Source organism: Rana temporaria, chromosome 5 (assembly GCF_905171775.1).
Source record: "Rana temporaria chromosome 5, aRanTem1.1, whole genome shotgun sequence".
Lineage (NCBI taxonomy): Eukaryota > Metazoa > Chordata > Amphibia > Anura > Ranidae > Rana > Rana temporaria.
In genome coordinates this window covers 339821904-339845018 of record NC_053493.1, presented here as the reverse complement: position 1 = coordinate 339845018, position 23115 = coordinate 339821904, and the positions used below count along the sequence as shown (strand labels likewise).

The following is a 23115-nucleotide window of genomic DNA, read 5'->3' as shown; positions in this document are numbered from 1 at the left end:
AGTACTAGCCAGGCAGAGTGGGTGGACCGGGTGTAAAAACAACCTAGTTATAATTAATACAAATGATAAAAGTTGTATTTATTTAAGACAATTTTCTTCTAACAAGTAATGGTTTTATAGGCTAGCTTATTGGAGGAGTAGTAGACAGGTGTGAAGCGAGCCCCCCTACGCCGTGACTTGCTGTAGTCCGCTGCTGTCAGGGGAGGGGGCGGTGCGTGGCCGCTCATTCTCTTTAGTGTTTGTCAATGTTGGAGGTGTGAGCAGCCCGGCCCGGGATAGCCAGGTAACTGTAGAGCGGGGACAGGAGGCAGGCATGCTCCGGATACACATGGCGGCCAGGCAGGGAGCAGGAGCAGCATGACGGCAGAGGCCGGGCCACCCCCTGACAGCGCCCAGTGCAGCACATCACTTACCTTGTGCAGCGTCCATCTGATGCTTTGTCACCAGGTCCCCCCCTCTCCCCTCCATGCACCATATCATATAGTGGGAGAAGAAGGGACACTGCAATGCCATACAATCACAGAGCACCGTGCCCAGTCATCCTCTGACCTTTGTCTGCTGCTCTGCTCCATCACTGCTGGATCCTACTTATTCAGGGGTGGGCAGTCATGAACCTGCAGCAGCCAATCAGAATTCCTCCTTTACTTAGCTCACTTCCATAAGCAGGAATCTGATTGGTTGCTGTACGTTGCAATTGTTCTATAGAATGAGCCTGTACGGCATGCATGGTGATCCGTTCCTGCAGGTTAAACCGACGCTCCGTCATCACCGTGACCACCTAAAACTCAGCTTCCATGTGTGTCAGGTTCCTGGTCCCCTCTGTGGTGTGTACGGCACTACAGCACACAGCGGTGACATGGGGGGCTGATGGAAGAACACATCCGGGCCCAGCCAGCGTATCTCTAATAGAGTAACACAAGGTTCACATCTGTGCGGGTGCAGGGCTGCATTTAGCCCTGGTTCACACTGGTGCGTTTTTTGTCAAATCGCATGTCAAATTGCCGACGCCATCCTAATCGGTGTGGTGCCGATTTGTGGCTCTGCACAGATTTCAAAAAATAGTTTCTGTACTACTTTTTGTGATTTTGGGCTGCGATTTACGTCGACATCTGTGCAGAAACCTGAACAGATGTGTCTGAAATCGCAGCCGAAATCGGGACTGACGAGTGGGAGTGAAATCATGCGAGTTCAGCTGAAATCGGGACTGACAAGCGGCAGTGAAATCATGTGAGTTCAGCTGAAATCGGGACTGACGAGGGGGAGTGAAATCATGCGAGTTCAGCTGAAATCGGGACTGACGAGTGGGAGTGAAATCATGCGAGTTCAGCTGAAATCGGGACTGACAAGCGGCAGTGAAATCATGCGAGTTCAGCTGAAATCGGGACTGACGAGCGGCAGTGAAATCATGCGAGTTCAGCTGAAATCGGGACTGACGAGTGGGAGTGAAATCATGCGAGTTCAGCTGAAATCGGGACTGACGAGCGGCAGTGAAATCATGCGAGTTCAGCTGAAATCGGGACTGACGAGTGGGAGTGAAATCATGCGAGTTCAGCTGAAATCGGGACTGACGAGTGGGAGTGAAATCATGCGAGTTCAGCTGAAATCGGGACTGACAAGCGGCAGTGAAATCATGCGAGTTCAGCTGAAATCGGGACTGACGAGCGGCAGTGAAATCATGCGAGTTCAGCTGAAATCGGGACTGACGAGCGGCAGTGAAATCATGCGAGTTCAGCTGAAATCGGGACTGACGAGTGGGAGTGAAATCATGCGAGTTCAGCTGAAATCGGGACTGACGAGTGGGAGTGAAATCATGCGAGTTCAGCTGAAATCTGGACTGACGAGCGGCGGTGAAATCATGCGAGTTCAGCTGAAATCGGGACTGACGAGCGGCAGTGAAATCATGCGAGTTCAGCTGAAATCGGGACTGACGAGTGGGAGTGAAATCATGCGAGTTCAGCTGAAATCGGGACTGACGAGTGGGAGTGAAATCATGCGAGTTCAGCTGAAATCGAGACTGACGAGTGGGAGTGAAATCATGCGAGTTCAGCTGAAATCGGGACTGACGAGTGGGAGTGAAATCATGCGAGTTCAGCTGAAATTGGGACTGACTAGTGGGAGTGAAATCATGCGAGTTCAGCTGAAATCGGGACTGACGAGTGGGAGTGAAATCATGCGAGTTCAGCTGAAATCGGGACTGACGAGTGGGAGTGAAATCATGCGAGTTCAGCTGAAATCGAGACTGACGAGTGGGAGTGAAATCATGCGAGTTCAGCTGAAATCGGGACTGACGAGTGGGAGTGAAATCATGCGAGTTCAGCTGAAATTGGGACTGACTAGTGGGAGTGAAATCATGCGAGTTCAGCTGAAATCGGGACTGACGAGTGGGAGTGAAATCATGCGAGTTCAGCTGAAATCGGGACTGACGAGTGGGAGTGAAATCATGCGAGTTCAGCTGCAATCGGGACTGACGAGCGGGAGTGAAATCATGCGAGTTCAGCTGAAATCGGGACTGACGAGCGGGAGTGAAATCATGCGAGTTCAGCTGAAATCGGGACTGACGAGTGGGAGTGAAATCATGCGAGTTCAGCTGAAATCGGGACTTGACGAGTGGGAGTGAAATCATGCGAGTTCAGCTGAAATCGGGACTGACGAGTGGGAGTGAAATCATGCGAGTTCAGCTGAAATCGGGACTTGACGAGTGGGAGTGAAATCATGCGAGTTCAGCTGAAATCGGGACTGACGAGTGGGAGTGAAATCATGCGCGTTCAGCTGAAATCGTACGGCTTCATTCCCGCCGCTCAGTGTGAACCTGGGCTTGATTCGCAAGCGTTCCCACAGCCAAACGCACTACCCTTTTGCAGGCGCACCATTAATTCTTAACGGAACCGCCACACAATGGAAAACACAGTGCCTTTTTGGGTGTGTGAAACTCAGGGTTGCATTTTTTTTTTACTGACGACATGTAAAATTTACTGATGTAGCACAGTAATTTTTTTTTTTACTAAACTCCTATTTCAAAACGAAGACTATCAGGCTTGGTTCATACTAGTGCGGGGCGTGCGTTCCGCGTTTGCTCGGGCACATCAGCTAATTCATGCAAATGGGCTGCTGTGCCACGTATGAAAAATGTACATGCACTTTTTTAAAAACGTGGCCGGAGGAAAACCATATGGTCTTTCTGACCATGCAGTTTCCTGCGGTTCCCGCACATGCGATTGCACTGAGATGCGTGGGGTGTCATTCAGAATAAATGGCAGCCCTGTGCATCTCACAAGTGCAGTGTAATTTGTGGGTGTGGGAATCTATGCGATACCCCAAACCAGAACGCATAGTGCTGACTAGCGTGAACCTAGCCTCAATATTTAAGCACTATATGGAACCGCTGACAATGCCCATAACAAGTCATTTGCCTGATTTTACACGTTTCACAACACAGCGTGACAAATTATCAGCCCCTGGTATTTACTGACCGCTGAAAAAAAATCAAATTTTTACAAATTGAAAATTTACTGACGGTTGGCAATTCAGGTGGAACCACATTGGTGCCAAAGCAGTCACATTTAAAAAAAAAAGGGTCAGTTACTTTTTCTCTGCGGGAAATGCAGATACAGCTGTCTATTCAAATGAAACATGCCACGCAGGAACAACATGGATGTGGACCTAGTCTAAAGATGATCTTGGGGTTGGACCAAATCCGAGAGGGAGAGGTCATTGCCATCCAATCAACTGCCCCAACACCAGCTGCACAGGGGTATGCTCATACCTTATTGCCCTAATATGGGCACGGGGCTGGGCGGGGAATAATCTGGCTGCTGTTGATTGGCCAGCAGTGGGTGGGAGTGACAACTTCCCTAGAGCTCTCTTTCTCGTTTTTAATTAGCGCTAATAATTTTAAAGATAAAACTACAAACAGTTTGCATGCGCAGGGACCAAAACTCACCCCAAGACTTTTTTTCATCTTGCTTATTCAGGGGAGGGAAGTACAGAACCCTCAGCAGCCAATCGGAATTCCTCTTTCATTGAACTTCCATGAGCAGAAATCGGATTGGTTGCTCTGTGTTGCATTGCAGGTTTGTTCTATAGCAGGGGTCCTCAAGCTACGGCCCTCCAGTTGTTCAGGCACTACAATTCCCATCATGCCTAGTCATGTCTGTGAATGTCAGAGTTTTACAATGCCTCATGGGATTTGTAGTTCCGCAACAGCTGGAGGGCCGTAGTTTCTATAGAATGAGCCTGTACAGGGAGAGAAAAAGTATTTGATCCCCTGCTAATTTTGTAAGTTTGTCCACTGACAAAGAAATGATCAGTCTGTAATTTTAATGGTCGGTTTATTTTAACAGTGAGCGACAGAATAACAACAAAGAAATCCAGAAAAACACATTTCAAAAAAAGTTATAAATTGATTTGCATTTTAATGAGTGAAATAAGTATTTGATCCCCTTCGCAAAACATGTCTGGCTGAGGGAAGGATGTTCTCACCCAAGATTTGACGGTACATGACCCAGTCCGTCATCCCTTTAATGTTGTCCTGTCCTCTTGGCAGAAAAACACCCCAAAACATAATGTTCCACCCCCATGTTTGACGGTGGGGGATGGTGTTCTCCATGTATGACGGTGGGGGATGGTGTTCTCCATGTATGACAGTGGGGGATGGTGTTCTCCATGTATGACGATGGGGGATGGTGTTCTCCATGTATGACGATGGGGGATGGTGTTCTCTATGTATGATGGTGGGGGATGGTGTTCTCTATGTATGATGGTGGGGGATGTTGTTCTCCATGTATGATGGTGGGGGATGGTGTTCTCCATGTATGACGGTGGGGGATGGTGTTCTCCATGTATGACGGTGGGGGATGGTGTTCTCCATGTATGACGATGGGGGATGGTGTTCTCTATGTATGACGATGGGGGATGGTGTTCTCTATGTATGACGATGGGGGATGGTGTTCTCTATGTATGATGGTGGGGGATGGTGTTCTCCATGTATGATGGTGGGGGATGGTGTTCTCCATGTATGACAGTGGGGGATGGTGTTCTCCATGTATGACGGTGGGGGATGGTGTTCTCCATGTATGACGATGGGGGATGGTGTTCTCCATGTATGACGATGGGGGATGGTGTTCTCTATGTATGACGATGGGGGATGGTGTTCTCTATGTATGATGGTGGGGGATGGTGTTCTCCATGTATGATGGTGGGGGATGGTGTTCTCCATGTATGATGGTGGGGGATGGTGTTCTCCATGTATGACGGTGGGGGATGGTGTTCTCCATGTATGACGGTGGGGGATGGTGTTCTCCATGTATGACGGTGGGGGATGGTGTTCTCCATGTATGACGGTGGGGGATGGTGTTCTCCATGTATGACGGTGGTGTTCTCCATGTATGACGGTGGTGTTCTCCATGTATGACGGTGGTGTTCTCCATGTATGACGGTGGGGGATGGTGTTCTCCATGTATGATGGTGGGGGATGGTGTTCTCCATGTATGACGGTGGGGGATGGTGTTCTCCATGTATGACGATGGGGGATGGTGTTCTCTATGTATGACGATGGGGGATGGTGTTCTCTATGTATGATGGTGGGGGATGGTGTTCTCCATGTATGATGGTGGGGGATGGTGTTCTCCATGTATGACGGTGGTGTTCTCCATGTATGACGGTGGTGTTCTCCATGTATGACGGTGGGGGATGGTGTTCTCCATGTATGACGGTGGGGGATGGTGTTCTCCATGTATGACGGTGGGGGATACATGGATGATGCAGCACTCCTCCTCCAAACATGGCGAGGTGAGTTGATGCCAAAGAGCTTGATTTTGGTCTCATCTCACTACAACACTTTGAATCAGTTCTCCTCTGAATCATTCAAATGTTCATTAGCAAACTTCAGACGGGCTGTACATGTGCTTTCTTCAGCAGGGGGACCTTGCGGGCGCTGCAGGATTTCAGTCCTTCCCGGTGTAGTGTGTTACCAATTGTTTTCTTGGTGACTCTGGTCCCAGCTGAGATCATTGACAAGATTCTCCCGTGTAGTTCTGAGCTGATTCCTCATAGTTCTCATGATCATTGAAACTCCACGAGGTGAGATCTTGTATGGGCCCCAGACCGATGGAGAGTGACAGTTATTTTGTGTTTCTTCCCTTTGCGAATAATACCACCAACTGTTGTCACCCTCTCACCAAGCTGCTTGGCGATGGTCTTGTAGCCCATTCCAGCCTTGTGTAGGTCTACAGTCTTCTCCCCGACATCCTTGGACAGCTCTTTGGTCTTGGCCATGGTGGAAAGATTGGAATCTGATTCATTGCTTCTATGGACAGGTGTATTTTTTTTTTATACAAGTAACAAGCTGAGATTAGAAGTACTCACTTTAGGTGCCGGTTCACACAGAGGCGACCTAGCCGCCTGACAAGTCGCGCTCCATGCATTGCAATGAAACCGTTCTAATAGGAGCAACTCAAGTCACTCCGACTTAGAAAAAGGTTCCTGTACTACTTTGGGGTGACTTTGAAGCGGCTTGCATTGACTTCTATGCAGAAGTCGTTTTGCAAGCTGCACTAAAGTTGCGCTGTTCGAGACTACTTCGGAGTCGGAAGACTTTGAAGCCGCCTCTGTGTGAACCGGCACGAAGAGAGTGCTCCTAATCTCAGCACGTTACCTGTATAGAAGACACCTGGGAGCCAGAAATCTTGCTGATTGATAGGGGATCAAATACTTATTTCACTCATTAAAATAAATCTATTTTTTTTTCTGGATATTTTTGTTGTTATTCTGTCACTGTTAAAATAAACCTACCATTAAAATTATAGACTGATCATTTCTTTGTCAGTGGGCAAACGTACAAAATCAGCAGGGGATTAAATACTTTTTACCCCTCACTGTATAGATAACTTGTTCCCACAGATTAACCGTGCTCTGTCATCATTGTGACAAAAAAAAAAAAATGGTGTGGGAGATTAGCTCTTGGGGATCACCTTTTCTGAATAACAGTCCGCAAACGGGCACTTTCTTTAAAATCTGGCGGATTAACAGGAGGTTTGCAAATAAAAAAAAACAATATTAAATCCTTGCCGTACGGCACTAAACAAATAGTCTCCTCTCTATACAGTGAGGGGCTGGTCCCCGTCACCCACAAAACAAGCAGTGAAGCAAACCTTTTCTTTTTAATCCACTCCAACAGAGCGCCTCTCACTCAGATTCCCTACGGAGTCTCCAAAACCAGAGCCCTGCTTTGCTCTCTTCCTGGTCTTTTAAGTGTGGACTCAAATGGACCAGAACATCAGGACCGGAACCCAGCCTGCCACAGAGGCTGGAAAAACCTGGGCCGGATTTTGGTTCAATCCCTTACAATAGAGCGAATGCGAGGTGAAATGTACCCATTATTGTGTGTCTCACCTCGCATACTGTCACAATGGCCATACATTATACAATTTTCTTATCTTCAGCTTTGTAGTGTAAGGGCCTGCCTGATTGCAAACAAACTGAAAGTGTTTAGGTTTGACCTCCATATTATATGATTGTGTTAAAGCAAAATGAAAATTATACAATATAATTGTAAGTGTATAGCCAACCTTAAAGAGGAAGTAAACTCTCCCCTCCAATGCTGCTTTTAAACAAGCCAGTATGTAAAGGTATTCTAATACATTCTGCATTGTATTTCAGCCTCAATCGCAAATTCACTTTATTCCAGCTGTTTTAAAGGTTGTGATTTCTGTGATAAACCAGGGCCATCTTAACTACTCAAAAGTGGAACTTCCGCTTATCAGTCTCCCCCCTCCGTTGCCAGATTTGGTACCTTTCAGGGGGGAACGGGTACCTGTTTTTGACAGGTACCGTTCTCCACTTCTGGAAAGTTCAGCCCCCTCCTCCTTTCTCCGCCGTCGGAGAAATTAGAAAGCGCAGTGCATGCTCGGTAGGGAACTGGCTATGAAGTTGAAAGGCTGCAGAATTTGTAGCTGCTGACTTTACATTTTTTTGTGGGGGGGGGGGGGAGGTTTGTTGGAGGTGTATCTTAAGCCAGATCCTTTTTTTTTAATTTTATGTAAAATTTTTATTTTCCATCTGTATTTTATAGACTCACACTAATAATTAAAAATAGAATACCGTATATACTCGAGTATAAGCCGACCCGAATATAAGCCACGGCACCTAATTTTACCACCAAAAAATGGGAAAACGTATTGACTCGGGTATGAGCCCAACCAGTGGCCTGCTGGAGCCCTCTGATGTGGCCTGCGACCTTCTGCTCTGGGATGGCTGGTTGGCAAGCCCAGATTGCAGGTTGCCGACTTGCCAGCCAAGAGCATCAGTGTTGTAAATGAAGCCGGCGGTAGAGGAAGCAAGTGGCTTTTCAGAAATTGCACCACACCTGCAGGATATAATAGACGTCGATGGCAAAGTGCAGCTAACCGGCTGGAAAACCACAGGTACACTGAGCCGCAATAGATCGTAGACCATCAGTGTAAAAGCAGCCTTAGTCCCCATTCACATGATCGGTCCAACCCAATCGGATCCTCCATTCACCTCTATGGAGTCGCAGATGTAAACAGACTTTTGGCCATTTACATTAGCCTACCTCCAATCCGATCTGCTAAAAAAAAAAAAAAAAAATGGATCTGCCTCTTCTATCTGATTGGATCGGAGGGCCCATAGAGTAGATTGGGCTGTGTCTGTGTCTGCTTTTAATATGCAGACTGGACACAGACCTGTCATCTGCCCACACTGCTCACTGTGGCCCGCGACTGGTTGTCCATCTGCATGCCTCACTGTGCCCATGCCTCACTGTGCCCATGACTAGACTGATGTTTAACATGGGAGTCTATGGAAGGGTTTTATAAAATTGGTGCTCCCCGACCGTAGGTCCCCCGGACAACAAACTTTGCACACTTGTAGAGGAAGAGTGTGGCTACATGTGTGCCTTTGGGGTCCAGGAGACCTACGACCAGCCGGTATCGGGTCCCCAAAATCACCGGAGAAATTACAGTTTAACATGGGAGTCTATGAAAGGGGTGCCCGGTTAAAAAAATCGGTTCCCCCCCCCCCCCCGGCCGTAGGTCCCCCGGACAACAAACGAGTGTGGCTACATGTGTGCCAAGTTTGGGGTCCAGGAGACCTACGGCCGGCCGGTCCTGGGTCCCCAATGTCCGGGAGATCAGGAGCAAAAAGGTGACTCAAGTATAAGCCGAGGGGGGCAAAAAAATGTGCTGAAAAACTTGGCTTATACTCGAGTATATACGGTAGTCAAAAGCATTCCAGACTCGCCCAAAAATATGGTCACTTTTTTAGACCAGGATTGGCTATTTTAGAAGGGGGAAATGCATGTCATGCACAAAAAAATTTGCTGAACAACTTGTCTTATACTCGAGTATATACAGTAGTCAAAAGCATTCCAGACTCGCCAAAAAATATGGTCACTTTTTTAGACCAGGTGGGCTATTTTAGAAGGGGGAAATGCATGTCATGCCAAAATATGCATAGAAAAAACACACAATTTCAATCAAACTACAGGAAAAAATCTATGCCATAAAAAAAATTCACGTACAGTAGCTCACACGTCACATATCTTTTAGCGTGTATGTGTGTGTGTTGCAGTACATGGGTAGTACCACCCATGAGTTAAGAATTTGTAAGAATTTTTAAGAGGACATGCAACCAAAATTAAAAAAAGGATTCCGCCAACATAGCCTTTCAGAATATTTTAGAAGACACCATAATAGAGACCCATCACAGTTAAGTTTTTGTGCTGCAGAGAGAATAGACCAATACTGGTGGGGTACTAACATGAAACAAACCGTTTCACGAAACTAAATGGATTTACCAACTGTGGACAATGGCACCCACAGGCCTCAATGTAGAAATAGACATTGTTTTATTAACAATTGATAGGTACCATCAAGAGGGAATATTTAATAATATTGATAACTGGGTTTTTATGTTTGTGCACGTGTGTGTATATATAGTTTTAAGATTTTAACACTGTTTATTTTATTCATTTTAAAAGAAATATGTGTGGATAATGTACGTATGTCATTTTATCAAATGGTTCATAAGTAGGTAAGAAACAGTGATTTTAAATTCACAAGAAGGGGGTAACACATATTAACAGAATATATTGAAATAATGTGGGGAGTAGAGACTCAAGTTTGTGGTGATAAATTAATATGATTATATTTCAATATTGTATACTCTTGTAGTTAAGATAGATGGTCACAGCAGTAGTAACATGGCGATATTTGCCGGTTCCCATAGCAATACTGGGATTCCACTTCTAATATGGTGGCAACAGGAAGTGGAAATGTCAGGAACTAGGTGTAGTGAGCCACTACATGAGAAAATTAGGAGGGGTGATGGATATATAAGGATACCTAATCACTGGCGTCTCCAGCATCTGAAGATGCCCCATGGGGAGGTCTTCCGTTCTCTGTTCCGCTCAATGAATGACAGGGTTTGTTGATAAATAATCAGTATATTCAGAGCATGTAATGTTGGTCCGCCTGCGCTGCAGCGGCGAAGTCCCTGCCTGAAGTGTTTCGCCCCTCCCTCAGGCCTTGTGACATTTCTCTTCCATGTGATTCCATTGCTGACAGCATGAAATGGGAAAGGGTTTTCTTTAAGTAACGCCCTTTTATAATCAACTGTCTGTTGGACACCTGTTTAATGAATAATTAGACTTGCCTGTAGTTGAATTCTTGTTAGAGTTTTGTTGTCTAAAATTCAGCTTTGCTCCTAAGGGCCCTTTCAAATGGACTTGTCTGTGTGCAGGCTCCGTTTTGCTCATCAGGGATCGCTCGATCGATCCTCGCTGAGCAGGCAGATGACAGGTCTGTCTCTCCTCTCTCCTCTATGGGGGATCAGATGAAGACGGACATAGTCCATTTTCATCCGATCCGCCAGACGAATGGAAAATAGTGTATAATCCAATCCAATACAATTATAATCCAATTATCGCATAATATAGTAGAAAACAAATTGCACAATATAAAGGGACAAAAATCTGTGAATTTATATAAAGTGCTGAGGTGCATAAATGCTGTGCTGCACTGATCACATAAAACGATGCAGCCCAAATCACATCAAAAGTCTTTCTGTGATTTTAAGAACTATATTTCCATTAGTGTTGTTCCAACGGTGCTGTGACATCCACACACAGGTGCTCCCCTCCTTTGGGTAGTGGCCGCTCACCTCTGAGCACGTGACCTTGCGTTTAAGCTTGGTCTAAACACGCTTATGAATCACCTCTGGATTCTAGATATATTGCTGGGTCCCAAAGTGCTTTAGGCTGCTGTCCCCAGCTCTGTAGTGCTGTCTCCTCATAAACAAATGATAGAAAAACGGCTCGAAAGTGTGATATTGTTTGCATCAAATTTTATTAAAGAAAAAAGCCCCTAAAGAGGGTTCTTGCATGATTATGGTGCGTCAGTGCACCGCTTCATGCAAGGCATGTAAAACTCCATAAAAATCTGGGGATTTGTTTGAGATCAAAAGTTTCTCCTCTGTTGGCAGACCAGCTGCCATCTCCACCGTCCTGTCCCCTCCCCAACGCGTGTCGATACAGGACCAGAGCCACTAATTGGGGAACAAGGCATTCAAAAAATTGGGTATCGTAGCTCGAAAGGTAGCTACACACCTTTCCATTTTTTATTTTTTTTTTATTTAGTTGATGCGCGGTTTAATCAAAATCACAAAACCTGCAAACAATCGAATAGCCATAACTTCCTTTCCAATCGATTTTAGACATTTCGATCACATTGAATCGATCAGCAAGGCTGGAATATTATCGATCACTTTGAAATTGCGAGCTCATGAATACAGTTGCAATACGATTGATCAGATTATAAGATTACATGGTGAAAACAGAAGCAAGTGCTAATTTACACTTGCTTCACAAGTTACGATCTCATTTTTGCTATCGATTGAATTCCACTCCCCCATGTGTAGCACATTGAATGTTTTGACTACAGGTCTAAGTACTCCTATAATATGTTGATCGGAAAATAAATCCATCATTTATCAACGTATGAATGGCCACCATACATGTTACAAACGTTTTACATTTAACACAACTGTCATATGAGGACCTACCTAAACTATGAAGTCAATCTTTGCAATCAGAAAGGGCCTTGTTGCTGGTAGTTCTAAAGATGATTATACAGACAGATTGTAATGTGTGTGTGTGTGATGTACACATGGTTCACAGGCTTTCAGCTTTTTTTTTTTTGATTCACGATTCAGTTCTAGTTTAGGAATATTAACCACTTTAGGACTGCCCACAGTACTTTTACTGTGGGTGGGCGGCACGGGCTGGTTCAGCAACATACACACATATACATATATATATATATATATATATATATATGTTTCATTCACAACAGCTTTATTTTTTTATTTTGTTTGGTGATGCTGTGATTGGCCCACATGGTACATGGGCAAATCACAGCACAATGTACCATTTGATTAGCTGTAGCCAAAATAAAGAGAGACTTTTGGGACTTTATATGAAGAAAATAGTCAACCAGAACATGTGCCTCCATTTCTATATTGTTTAAAAGAAGGAGAGGGATTTGGGACTTTAAATGAGATATGTGACACACAGAAGGTAAATGTAATGCACAGTGGCACATTTATTCATTCATGAAAAAACACATAAAAAGCATAATAAATTATTATTGAATGAGCTGATATGCATACTTTGAAATTAAATTGTAGGGTCATGATTTAGTCAAAATTCCATAAAATTCATATATTATCTGGATATAAACGCATTATTGTATCAAGAAAATCTCTACGCGTTTCGTGGATGAAACCCCACTTCCTCAGGAGCAGGCACAGCATGCATATAAATCGGCTCAAATTTGGAACATGTGATGCTGAGAGTCAAGGATGGCCAATGATGAGCCCCAACCAGGAACTGTGGGAATGTAACCCACAGACAGCCAAGGCACGTACAACATCACACTCCAGGGAGTAGATAAGGTGTCTGTTGTAATTCATTCATAGTAATGAGTGCAGGAGGTACCAAGTTTATCTTAGGTCCTAGTGGTGGTGGTTAAAGAGGAAGTAAACCCTCTTAAAAAAAATCTGGAAAAAAAACACCTGCAAGAGAAAGGCATAATGAGCATAGCATGCTAGCTCATTATGAATTGCTTACCTGAGATCAAAGCCCCCGAAGCGTTCCTCGATCACCTCCGCCGGCGCTGTGACTGGCCAGAGCAGCGATGACGTCACTCGTGCGCGGGAGCCGCTAGTGACGGCATGATCACCTTCACTAAACGCACGCTTAGTGTGCCTGCGCGGTAGACATCGATGCCCTTTTTTTTGGAAAATATCTCCTTAACCGTGTAGGTTAAGGAGATATTCCTTGGACCTTAATCTAGGCTTACCTGTAGGTTTCAGTGGTCTGTAAAGGTTTACAACCACTTAATAATCGAGTGTGATCTACAAGGTGTCCAGCAAAACATTCTTGCTTTCGGATTATTAACCACCACAACCATCAATGGGAAAGCGCAGTAATACCGCGGTAATACCGCCCGCAAAAACCTCACCGCTAGCGCCCGAATATCGCGGTAAATACGACGGTATAGCCGCGCTACAAATAGCGCGGCTATACCGTCACCGCGGCTGCACACCTCAGTGTGAAAGCAGCCTTAATCTGGCTCTAACTGCCTGTCTGTATGAGGTATGAGCAGCTTCCACAGACAGTCTGCAAGAGCCCTGCATTGCACCTGCTGATTGCGGGTACAATGCTTTTCAGGCTCCCAATAAAAATTCTATTTTTTTTTTTTAGCTGCAAAAAGATGTACCGTATTTATCGGCATATACCGCGCGGGTGTATAGCGCGCAGTATATGCACCCCAAGCTGAGGAGGGAAGTTTAGGGAAACACTTACATTTTGGATGTCTTGCCCGGCATCCATCGGCGGCCTTGTACGGCGTCCGTCTGCGGCCTTGCGCGGGTCCGTCCAGCCTTGCGCGGGGTCCATCTGTTGTCTTGCCCGGCGTCCATCGGCCTTGCGCGGGGTCCGTCGAGCCTTGTGGGTGTCTGTCTGTGGCGGGGTCTGTCGAGCCTTGTGGGTGTCCGTCTGCGGTGGGGTCCGTCGAGGGGTTGCAGCGTCGTGTGTTCGAATTTGGCGCGCTGTGCAGAGCCATATTTCCTGTGCACTCGGCTTCTCTCGGCTCCTATCGGCTCCTCTCACGTGGCTGCGGGCGGAGCCGAGCATGGCCGAGCCTAGCCGAGTGCGCAGTACACTCGGCTCGGAGATGTCGGAGACAGCGGAGATCGGCGGGGTATCGGCGTATATCGCGCACCCACGATTTTCCCCTGATTTTAAGGGGAAAAAAGTGTGCGGTATATGCCGATTAAATACGGTACGTTATTATTATTATTTTTTTTTTTTTTAAAGGTGACCTTTTATCAAAGTGGTTATGTAGGCTGTTGGGTCAATATAGAGTGTGATAGCAGTTAAGTAATGGGATAATGGCATTAACAAATTGAGAAAGCAACTTCCCTGTCCTCTTCTGATTTGTCCATACTTGGTTGGGGTTGGGAGCTGGGAGTTGTCCCAAGATGGATTTTAGTTTTTTAAATTAGTGTATTACTAGTTTTAGTTTAAATTCGGGCAAATGGCTAAATACACAGTTATGTGTACTAGTGTATGTTCTATGCTGAAATGATTTATTTTTAGCTAGTCTTGTGATCCAGGTGCTCCTGCCAGACAGCATAACCAAGCCAGTACTTCTCTACTGCATTTAAAGCTGAACTCCAGAAACTCAACCAATCTTTAAAATGTGTTGGCATGCTATAAGTTAAAGTTTTTTTCCCCCTAAATAGCTTCCTTTACCTTAGTGCAGTCCTCTTTCACTTACCTCATCCATCGATTTTGCTTTTAACTGTCCTTATTTCTTCTGAGAAATCCTCACTTCCTGTTCTTCTGTCTGTAACTACACACAGTAATGCAAGGCTTTCTGAAACCCTGGTGTGGAGTGTCGTGCTCTCCCCCTCCCTTGGACTACAGGAGATTCAGGACGCGCTCTACGTTGCAGATAGAGAACGGAGCTGTGTGTTAGTGGGCATTCTGACTCTCCTGTAGTCCAAGGGAGGGGGCAAGCGCGACACTCCACACCAGGGAGAAAGCCTTGCAGCGCTGTGTGGAGTTACAGACAGAAGAACAGGAAGTGAGGATTTCTCAGAAGAAATAAGGACAGTTAAAAGCAAAATCGAGGACAAAAAAAAGGGGGACTGTTACTCAAAAAGATGTCAATTGATGGTCTTTTAGAGGCCTCTTAGAGGCAAGACGGGAATATATAAAAAAAAATTTTTTATTACAAAATAAGATTTTTTTTTTTACAAAAGACAATTATAAAACCATCTAAGATATATATAGGTAGATTCAGGTAGAATGGATTAACTTTAGGGCGGCGTAGCCTAGCCTGTTTAGGCTACACCGCCGTAAATTAGCTAGGCTAGTAGTGATTCTCAATCTACTTACCTGCTAATATACAGTGGCGTAGCCTAAAACGAGCGGGCGTAAGGGCGCCTAATTCAAATTGGTTGGAGGGGGGCGTGTTGTATGGAAATGAGGCTTGACCTCAAGTTTTTTGACGTTTGCTGCTACTGCGCATGCGCCGGGCGCCTACATTTCCCAGTGCGCATTGCGGCTAATTACACTGAACGGGCCTATTGATTTCGACGTGGACGTAAACGACATAACTCCTGATTCGTGGAAGACTTGCGCAAACGACGTAAAAAATTCGAACCTCGCGGCGGGAACGGCGGCCATACTTTAACATTGTTATTCCACTTCATAGGTGGAATAACTTTAGGCCGCCTAAGGCCTTACAGAAACTACGTAATTCGACTGCGGCGGCCGCGCGTACGTTCGTGAATCGGCGTACAAGCTAATTTACATAATCTACGCCGGCCTCAATGGAAGCGCCACCTAGCGGCCATCAGAAACATTGCAATCTAAGATAGGACTGTAGATGTAGATAAGCCGGCCTAACTCTTTCTGAACCTACCTAATAGTATAAATGGACAATATTCTCTGTACATCGTCTACGCGTTTCACCGTTGGGCTTCCTCAGGACGAGCAGAAGAGATTTAACAATGTAAGGATATATTGTAGCGTCACAATGAATATAGCCATCCCACAAATCTCAAATTATTCCAATAAAATGTATAAAAGGGTAGTGTAGAGAGATCCAAATGTAATCAGAGTATCTCCAGGATCCGAAACAAAGATCCACTGAGCCTATGATACCAACCATGGGAGGGGACACCACAGGCACATAGAAAGGCACGAGCCAGATCAAAACCTGAAAGATCTAGGCAAAGCCTAAATTCCGGGGCGGACCAATATGGTATATAATAACCAACAGCAATATATGAAGTCTTGACCAGGTGTATGGAAATTACATCCAAATACTATTTGTATTAGTAGCCAGCCAGATAGACAATAGAGTCTGTAAAGCAGCAAACACCTGGATGCCTGAAAAACGTAGTGTGCCTCGGGGTAATAGCCTGTGCTATCCATGGTACAGGCTATTACCCCGGGGCACACTACGTTTTTCAGGCATCCAGGTGTTTCTTTGTAAAATGTGCAGTCACTGATTGGTGCCTAGCTTCTGAGACAGTCCCACTGGGACGAAACACGTCAAGTGGACCTTTTTAGTGACATCGGAAACTACTGGGAGGAGTTTTCAGCAATACTGTCAGGTGAACTAAACCGCTGAAGTGATTGCAGAGAATTGCTAAATGTGTTGCAAGGCTGCATTATCAAGCAGGGAGATGTCCCCCTAAAAGGAGTATTTTTCTGCATTAGCTGGCATTCCACAAGGAGGGTGTGATGAAACGCCTAGGTATAGCCAGCTATTTTATAGCTATAGTGTTAGAGCGTTTTATTTGATGTAAATGTTTTTTTTTCATCATGGTAAGAAGTTGAGTGCTACACTTTTTTATTTATAAAATAAGATCAAGGTGGTGCATGCTACCCCATGGACTTATTTCTTTAAGCTATATGTAACAGTTTTACAGAGCTCCAGGAGTACACTCCCAGCAGTCTGACAGGAGAGATGCTGCCTTCTCTGCCCGGCCCTCCCCTCTAATCTCATTCACAGGAGCCTTTGTATTTTGTGAATGAGTTTGCCTAACACATAGTCTGGTTGAAAAGTAGAAAACACGAAAAAACGTCTCCTATAGTGAGTCCCCTTCCCCCCCACAGTTAAAACACACAATAGGGAACACAGTTAACCCCTTGATTGCCCCTAGCATTAACCCCTTCACTGCCAGTGACATTTACATAGTAATCAGTGCATATTTATAGCACTGATCGCTCTGTAAATGTGAATGGTCCCAAAATGTGTCAAAAGTGTCCGACCTGTCAGCCGCAATACCGCAAAAAAACGCAGATCACCGCCATTACTAGTAAAAAATAAATAAAAAATAAAAACGCCATAAATCTTTTCCATAGTTTGTAGACACTATAACTTTTGCGCAAACCAATCAATATATGCTTTTTTTGTTTTGTTTATAGTGCAAATACTATAGAGGTCATCAAATACCACCAAAGGAAAGCTCTATTTGGGGAAAAAGGACGTACAATTTGTTTGGGTACAACGTCGCACGATTGTGCAATAGTCAGTTAAATCGGTGCAGTGCCGTATCGCAAAAAATGGCCTGGTCATTGGGCAGTCAAATCTTCCAGGGGGTGAAGTGGTTAACACAGTTGTGCTCATAAATTAACATACCCTGGTCGAATTTATGATTTCTTGGCCATTTTTCAGAGAATATGAATGATAAAGCAAAAAATTCTTTCACTCATGGTTGGCAATTGGCTGAAGCCATTTATTATCAATCAACTGTGTTTACTCTTTTTAAATCATAATGGCAACAGAAACTACCCAAATGACCCTTATCAAAAGTTTACATACCCTGGTGATTTTGGCCTGATAAAATGCACCCAAGTTGACACAACAGGGTTTGAATGGCTATTGAAGGTAACCATCCTCACCTGTGATCTGTTTGCTTGTAATTAGTGTGTGTGTATAAAAGGTCAATGAGTTTCTGGACTATTGACAGATCCTTGCATCTTTCATCCAGTGCTGTACTGACATTTCTGGATTCTGAGTCATGGGGAAGGCAACAGAATTGTCAAAGGATCTGCAGCAAAAAGGTAGTCAAACTGTATTAAACAGGAAAGGGATATTAAAAGATATCCAAGGAATTGAGAATGCCAATCAGCAGTGTTCAAACACTAATCAAGGAGTGGAAAATGAGGGGTTCTGTTGAAACCAAACAGGCAGGTAGACCAACTAAAATTTCCGCCACAACTGCCAGGAAAATTGCTTGGATGCAAAGAAAAACCCACAAATTACTTCAGGTGAAATACAGGACTTTCTGACAACATGTGGTGTGGCTGTTTCAAGATGCACAATAAGGAGGCACTTGAAGAAAGATGGGCTGCATGGTCGAGTCGCCAGAAGAAAGCCATTACTACGCAAATGCCACAAAGTATCCAGCTTACAATACGCCAAACAGCACAGAGACAAGCCTCAAACCTTCTGCCACAAAGTCAATAGGCGTGATGAGACCAAAATTTTGCTTTTTGCCCACAACCATAAATGCTACATTTGGAGAGGAGTCAACAAGGCCTATTATGAAATGTACACCATTCCTACTGTGAAACATGGAGGGGATCACTGATGTTTTGGGGATGTGTAAGCTACAAAGACACAGCAAATTTGGTCAAAATTGATGGCAAGATGAATGCAGTATGTTATTAAAAAATACTGGAGAAACATTTTGCATTCATCAGCTGCGCATGGGACGTATTTGGACATTCCAACATGACAACGATCCAAAACACAAGGCCAAGTGGACCTGTCATTGGCTACAGCAGGATAAAGTGAAGGTTCTGGAGTGGCCATCTCAGTCTCCTGACCTCAATATCATTGAGCCACTGTGGGGAGATCTCATACGTGCCGTTCATGCAACACAGCCCAAGAATTACAGGAATTGGAGGCTTTTTACCAAGAGGAACGGGCAGCTTTACCATCTGAGAAGATAAAGAGCCTCATCCACATATACCACAAAAGACTTCCAGCTGTCATCGATGTTAAAGGGGGCAAAACACGGTATTAAGAACTGGGGTATGTAAACTTTTGATCAGGGTCATTTGGGTAGTTTCTGTTGCCATTAAGATAAAGAGTAAACACAGTTGATTGATAATAAATGGCTTCAGCCAAACACTAACCACGAGTGAAAGAAAAGTATTTGTGTTATTCATGTTCTCTGAAAAATGACCAAGAAATCATAAATTCTGCCAGGGTATGTAAACTTATGAGCTTACTGTATACGTAAGCAGATTAAATGGTGTTTATATCTGTCTGAAGTTCAGTTTTTTTTTTTTTTAAGAGCGACTTGGAATTCTTTCTCACCATTTCCTGTTTGTTACGGTCTTAGATATAGCCCTTAAAGTGGTGTTCCGGGTAAAAAAAATAAATGGACACTTACCTGTCCTGGAGTCCAGCGATGTCGGCACCCGCAGCTGATGTTTCTATCAGCTGTCGGCTGCTACGGCCATCATTGTGGGTAAGGGTACCCGGCAGTGTAGCCTTTTGGCTTCATGCCGGGAACCCTACTGCGCATGCGCAAGGCCTGCTCCTCTCTCCCACTGGCCAGGGGGAGGAGGAGGAGGGAACCCCCATGCGCTGACATCGCCGGCCACGGCTGGGACTCCCGGACGTGGGAAAGGATACCTGTATTTGACAGGTATCCTGCCCCCCCTTCGCCCCCGAAAGGTGCCAATTGTGGAACTCCGCTTTAACCTGCACTCGGTGGTTGCTTGCTCCATAAGCCTGGTGGTACTTTACTTCAAGTAAATTAGGCTCTTAGTCTGAGTAGATGGCACAAACAGCTAGCCAGGAAGATTTTCTTCTATTGATGACAAAACAACATTACTGTCCAAATCATGCTGCCTTCACTTTCTTAACTTTTTAAAAATGTTCCCATTCTTAACCAACAAAATCACCAAGATACCAATTCATTCTCGTGTTGTCTCTCACCTCACTATTGCAACTCCCTCCTTGTTGACCTACCGCTACACAGGCCATCCTCCTTCATTCTAGAAGGAATTGTAAGCCTTATTCACTTTACCCAGCCCTGCATTGTCTGCTGCCCGTTGTTACAGTGAGGGGAAAAAAAGTATTTGATCCCCTGCTGATTTTGTACGTTTGCCCACTGACAAAGTAATGATCAGTCTATAATTTTAATGATAGGTTTATTTTAACAGTGAGAGACAGAATAACAACAAAAATATCCAGAAAAATACATTTAAAAAAAGTTATAAATTGATTTGTATTTTAATGAATGAAATCGGTATTTGACCTCTTCGCAAAACATGACTTGGTACTTGGTGGCAAAACCATTGTTGGCAATCACAGAGGTCAGACGTTTCTTGTAGTTGGCCACCAGGTTTACACGCCTCTCAGGAGGGATTTTGTCCCACTCCTCTTTGCAGATTCTCTCCAAGTCATTCAGGTTTCGGATCTGATGTTTGGCAACTTGAACCTTCACCTCCCTTTACATATTTTCTATGGGATTAAGGTCTGGAGACTGGCTAGGCAACTCCAGGACCTTAAAGCGGAGTTTCAACCAAAAAGTGAAACTTATTAAGATCTCGACCCATATCGAGATCTTTGGCATCAACTCAATTCACCTTGTTTGGAGAAGGAATGCTTCCCATGACCCCAAGAAAACCATCCCCACCATCAAGCATGGAGGTGGAAACATTATGCTTCGGGGGTGTTTTTCTGCTAAGAGGACAGGACATCTTCACCGCATCAAAGGAGCGATGAATGGGGCCATGTGGCGTCAAGTATTGGGTGATAACCTCCTTCCCTCAGCAAAAATTGAAAATGGGTATTCCAAAATGACAATGACCCAAAACGCACCAAGGCAACAAAGGAGTGGCTCAAGAAGAAGCACATTAGGGTCCTGGAGTGGCCCAGCCAGTCTCCAGACCTTAATCCCATAGAAAATATGTGAAGGGAGCTGAAGGTTTGAGTTACCAAAAGTCAGTCTCGAAACCTTGAACTTAATTTTCATTTTTTTCATCTTTTCATTTTTTTTTTCTGCCAGTAAATGCCTTATACGGCCCATATCCTGTTTCTTGTCTGGGAAAAAAGCCTAGGCATTTGACATCATGCACAGCTCTCTCTCTCGCGCTCTCTCTCTCTGGTGAGAGTTTGCCAGGAAGGGAGGGGTAATGAGTCATAAGAGGGCCAATCAGAGCTGCAGAGCTGGAGGTGTGCCTCTGTGTAAATCCAGGAATTGAACAGGCAGCAGCTTCAGCTGCCCACGGTTAAAATGAGTGCAGCCAGACTCGGTGGAGGGAGATTTCTGCAGCATATTTGGCAAGTACAGAATCACAGTATATATAAAATATGCAAAGTGTCAATACGGATCACGCTCATGATGACACCAACCCGCTTACGAAGTGGGAGGCCCTTAAATGTGTCCTTAGGGGAAAATTTATTCAACATGGGTCCAGACTCAAAAAAGCTCACTCGGCAGAAGTCGCTCGTCTTCTTGCCTCTATCGCATTTCTTGAGGACTTCCACAAGCGTTCTCCTGATGCTGCCACGTTGGTTGATCTAGCTAATGCTCGGATGGACCTCTTGCAAATTTTTGCTGAACGCTCCTTGGTGGCAAGGGATAAGGGGCGTTTTACGCACTACTCCCAAGCTAACAAATGCGGCTGACTCCTGGAGAATACACTGCAACCGCGTCAGGGTAAAAAACACATCCCTTTAATTATCTCCCCCAGCAAGGGCAGGTTATTGGCTAACTCTGCCATCACTGAGGAGTTTCGCCAATACTATGCAGGCCTTTATAATCTTCCTCCTCATACCCCCGTGTCCCCATCCCATTTTGGGGACCCCCCATGTGACATGTCGTCTTACATTAGAGACACCCCACCGACTATCCCAGCCTCTGCTGTTAAGGAACTGGACTCCCCCCTTACAGTTGAAAACTTTCAACTGGCCATTAAAAAACTCAAAAATGGCAAAAGCCCTGGCCCAGATGGGTTTACCTCACGTTTTTATAAAATGTTTGCACCCCAGTTGGCTCCTCTCCTTACAAAATCTTTTAACGCCATAGATGAAAATTCCTCTCCTCCTTCTACGCTCTTTCTAGCCCAGATAGTAGTCCTCCCCAAACCCGGTAAGGATCCATCCCAATGCTCCAACTATAGGCCGATAATCTCTTTTAAATATTGATTTGAAACTTTTTGCGAAAATCCTGGCTGACCGCCTTTCTCCATTATTGCCCAACGTTATACATAGGGATCTGTCCCGGGACGTGAGGCCTGTGACAACACTACCAAGACCATACACCTTGGCTTATGCCCAACGCAATCGTATTCCGGCATGCCTTCTCTCCTGTGATGCGGAGAAGGCCTTTGATAGGGTCAGCTGGCCATTCTTGCAGTCCACCCTTGCTCAAATATGTCCGAAGTCCGAAAATGCTTTCTCGTATCTTGTCTCTGTACTCCACTCCTTCTGCCTCCGTCTCAGTTAACGGAGTCCAATCAAGTGTGCTGTCAATTAAGAATGGCACTAGGCAGGGGTGTCCTCTTTCCCCCCTCCTTTTTGCCCTGGTAATAGAGCACTTGGCCCAAGCGCTTGGAGCGAATCCGAGCCTACACGGGATCCAAACATCTTCATCCCATTGTAAACTCTCCCTACACAGACGACTTGTTTCTTTATGTCACTCAACCCCACATTAGTATCCCATCTATTTTGTCTGAGATTGACCGGTTTGGCAGACTATAAATTAAATTTATCCAAAACGGAAGCGTTGAACCTATCCCTACCGCAACCTGTTCTTGTCACCCTCAAATCAAATTTCTCCTTCCAATGGTGGGATAAGTCCATCTCCTATTTGGGAACGGCCATTCCAGCGCAGTTGTCGGAGATCTTTGCTTTGAACTATAGCCCACTACTGAATAAACTTTGGCGCCTCACTGAGGACCGCATGGACCTACCAGTGTCGTGGTTCGGACGTATGAATACTCTAAAAATTGATATTTTACCCGAGCTATTATATCTGTTCCAAGCACTCCCG

At 45.0% G+C, this 23115-nt stretch overlaps 1 protein-coding gene across 5 annotated transcripts in view; it reads left to right on the top strand.

The window, feature by feature from the left end:
- Nucleotides 1-200: 200 nt before the first annotated feature.
- Nucleotides 201-23115, top strand: part of STAU2 (staufen double-stranded RNA binding protein 2) — a 390310-nt gene continuing 367395 nt past the window's right edge. For all 5 annotated transcript variants that reach the window (XM_040354430.1, XM_040354427.1, XM_040354428.1 and 2 more), the window contains exon 1: nt 201-283. The gene's annotated coding sequence lies outside the window, so the exon portion shown is untranslated. The remainder of the gene's footprint in view (nt 284-23115) is intronic.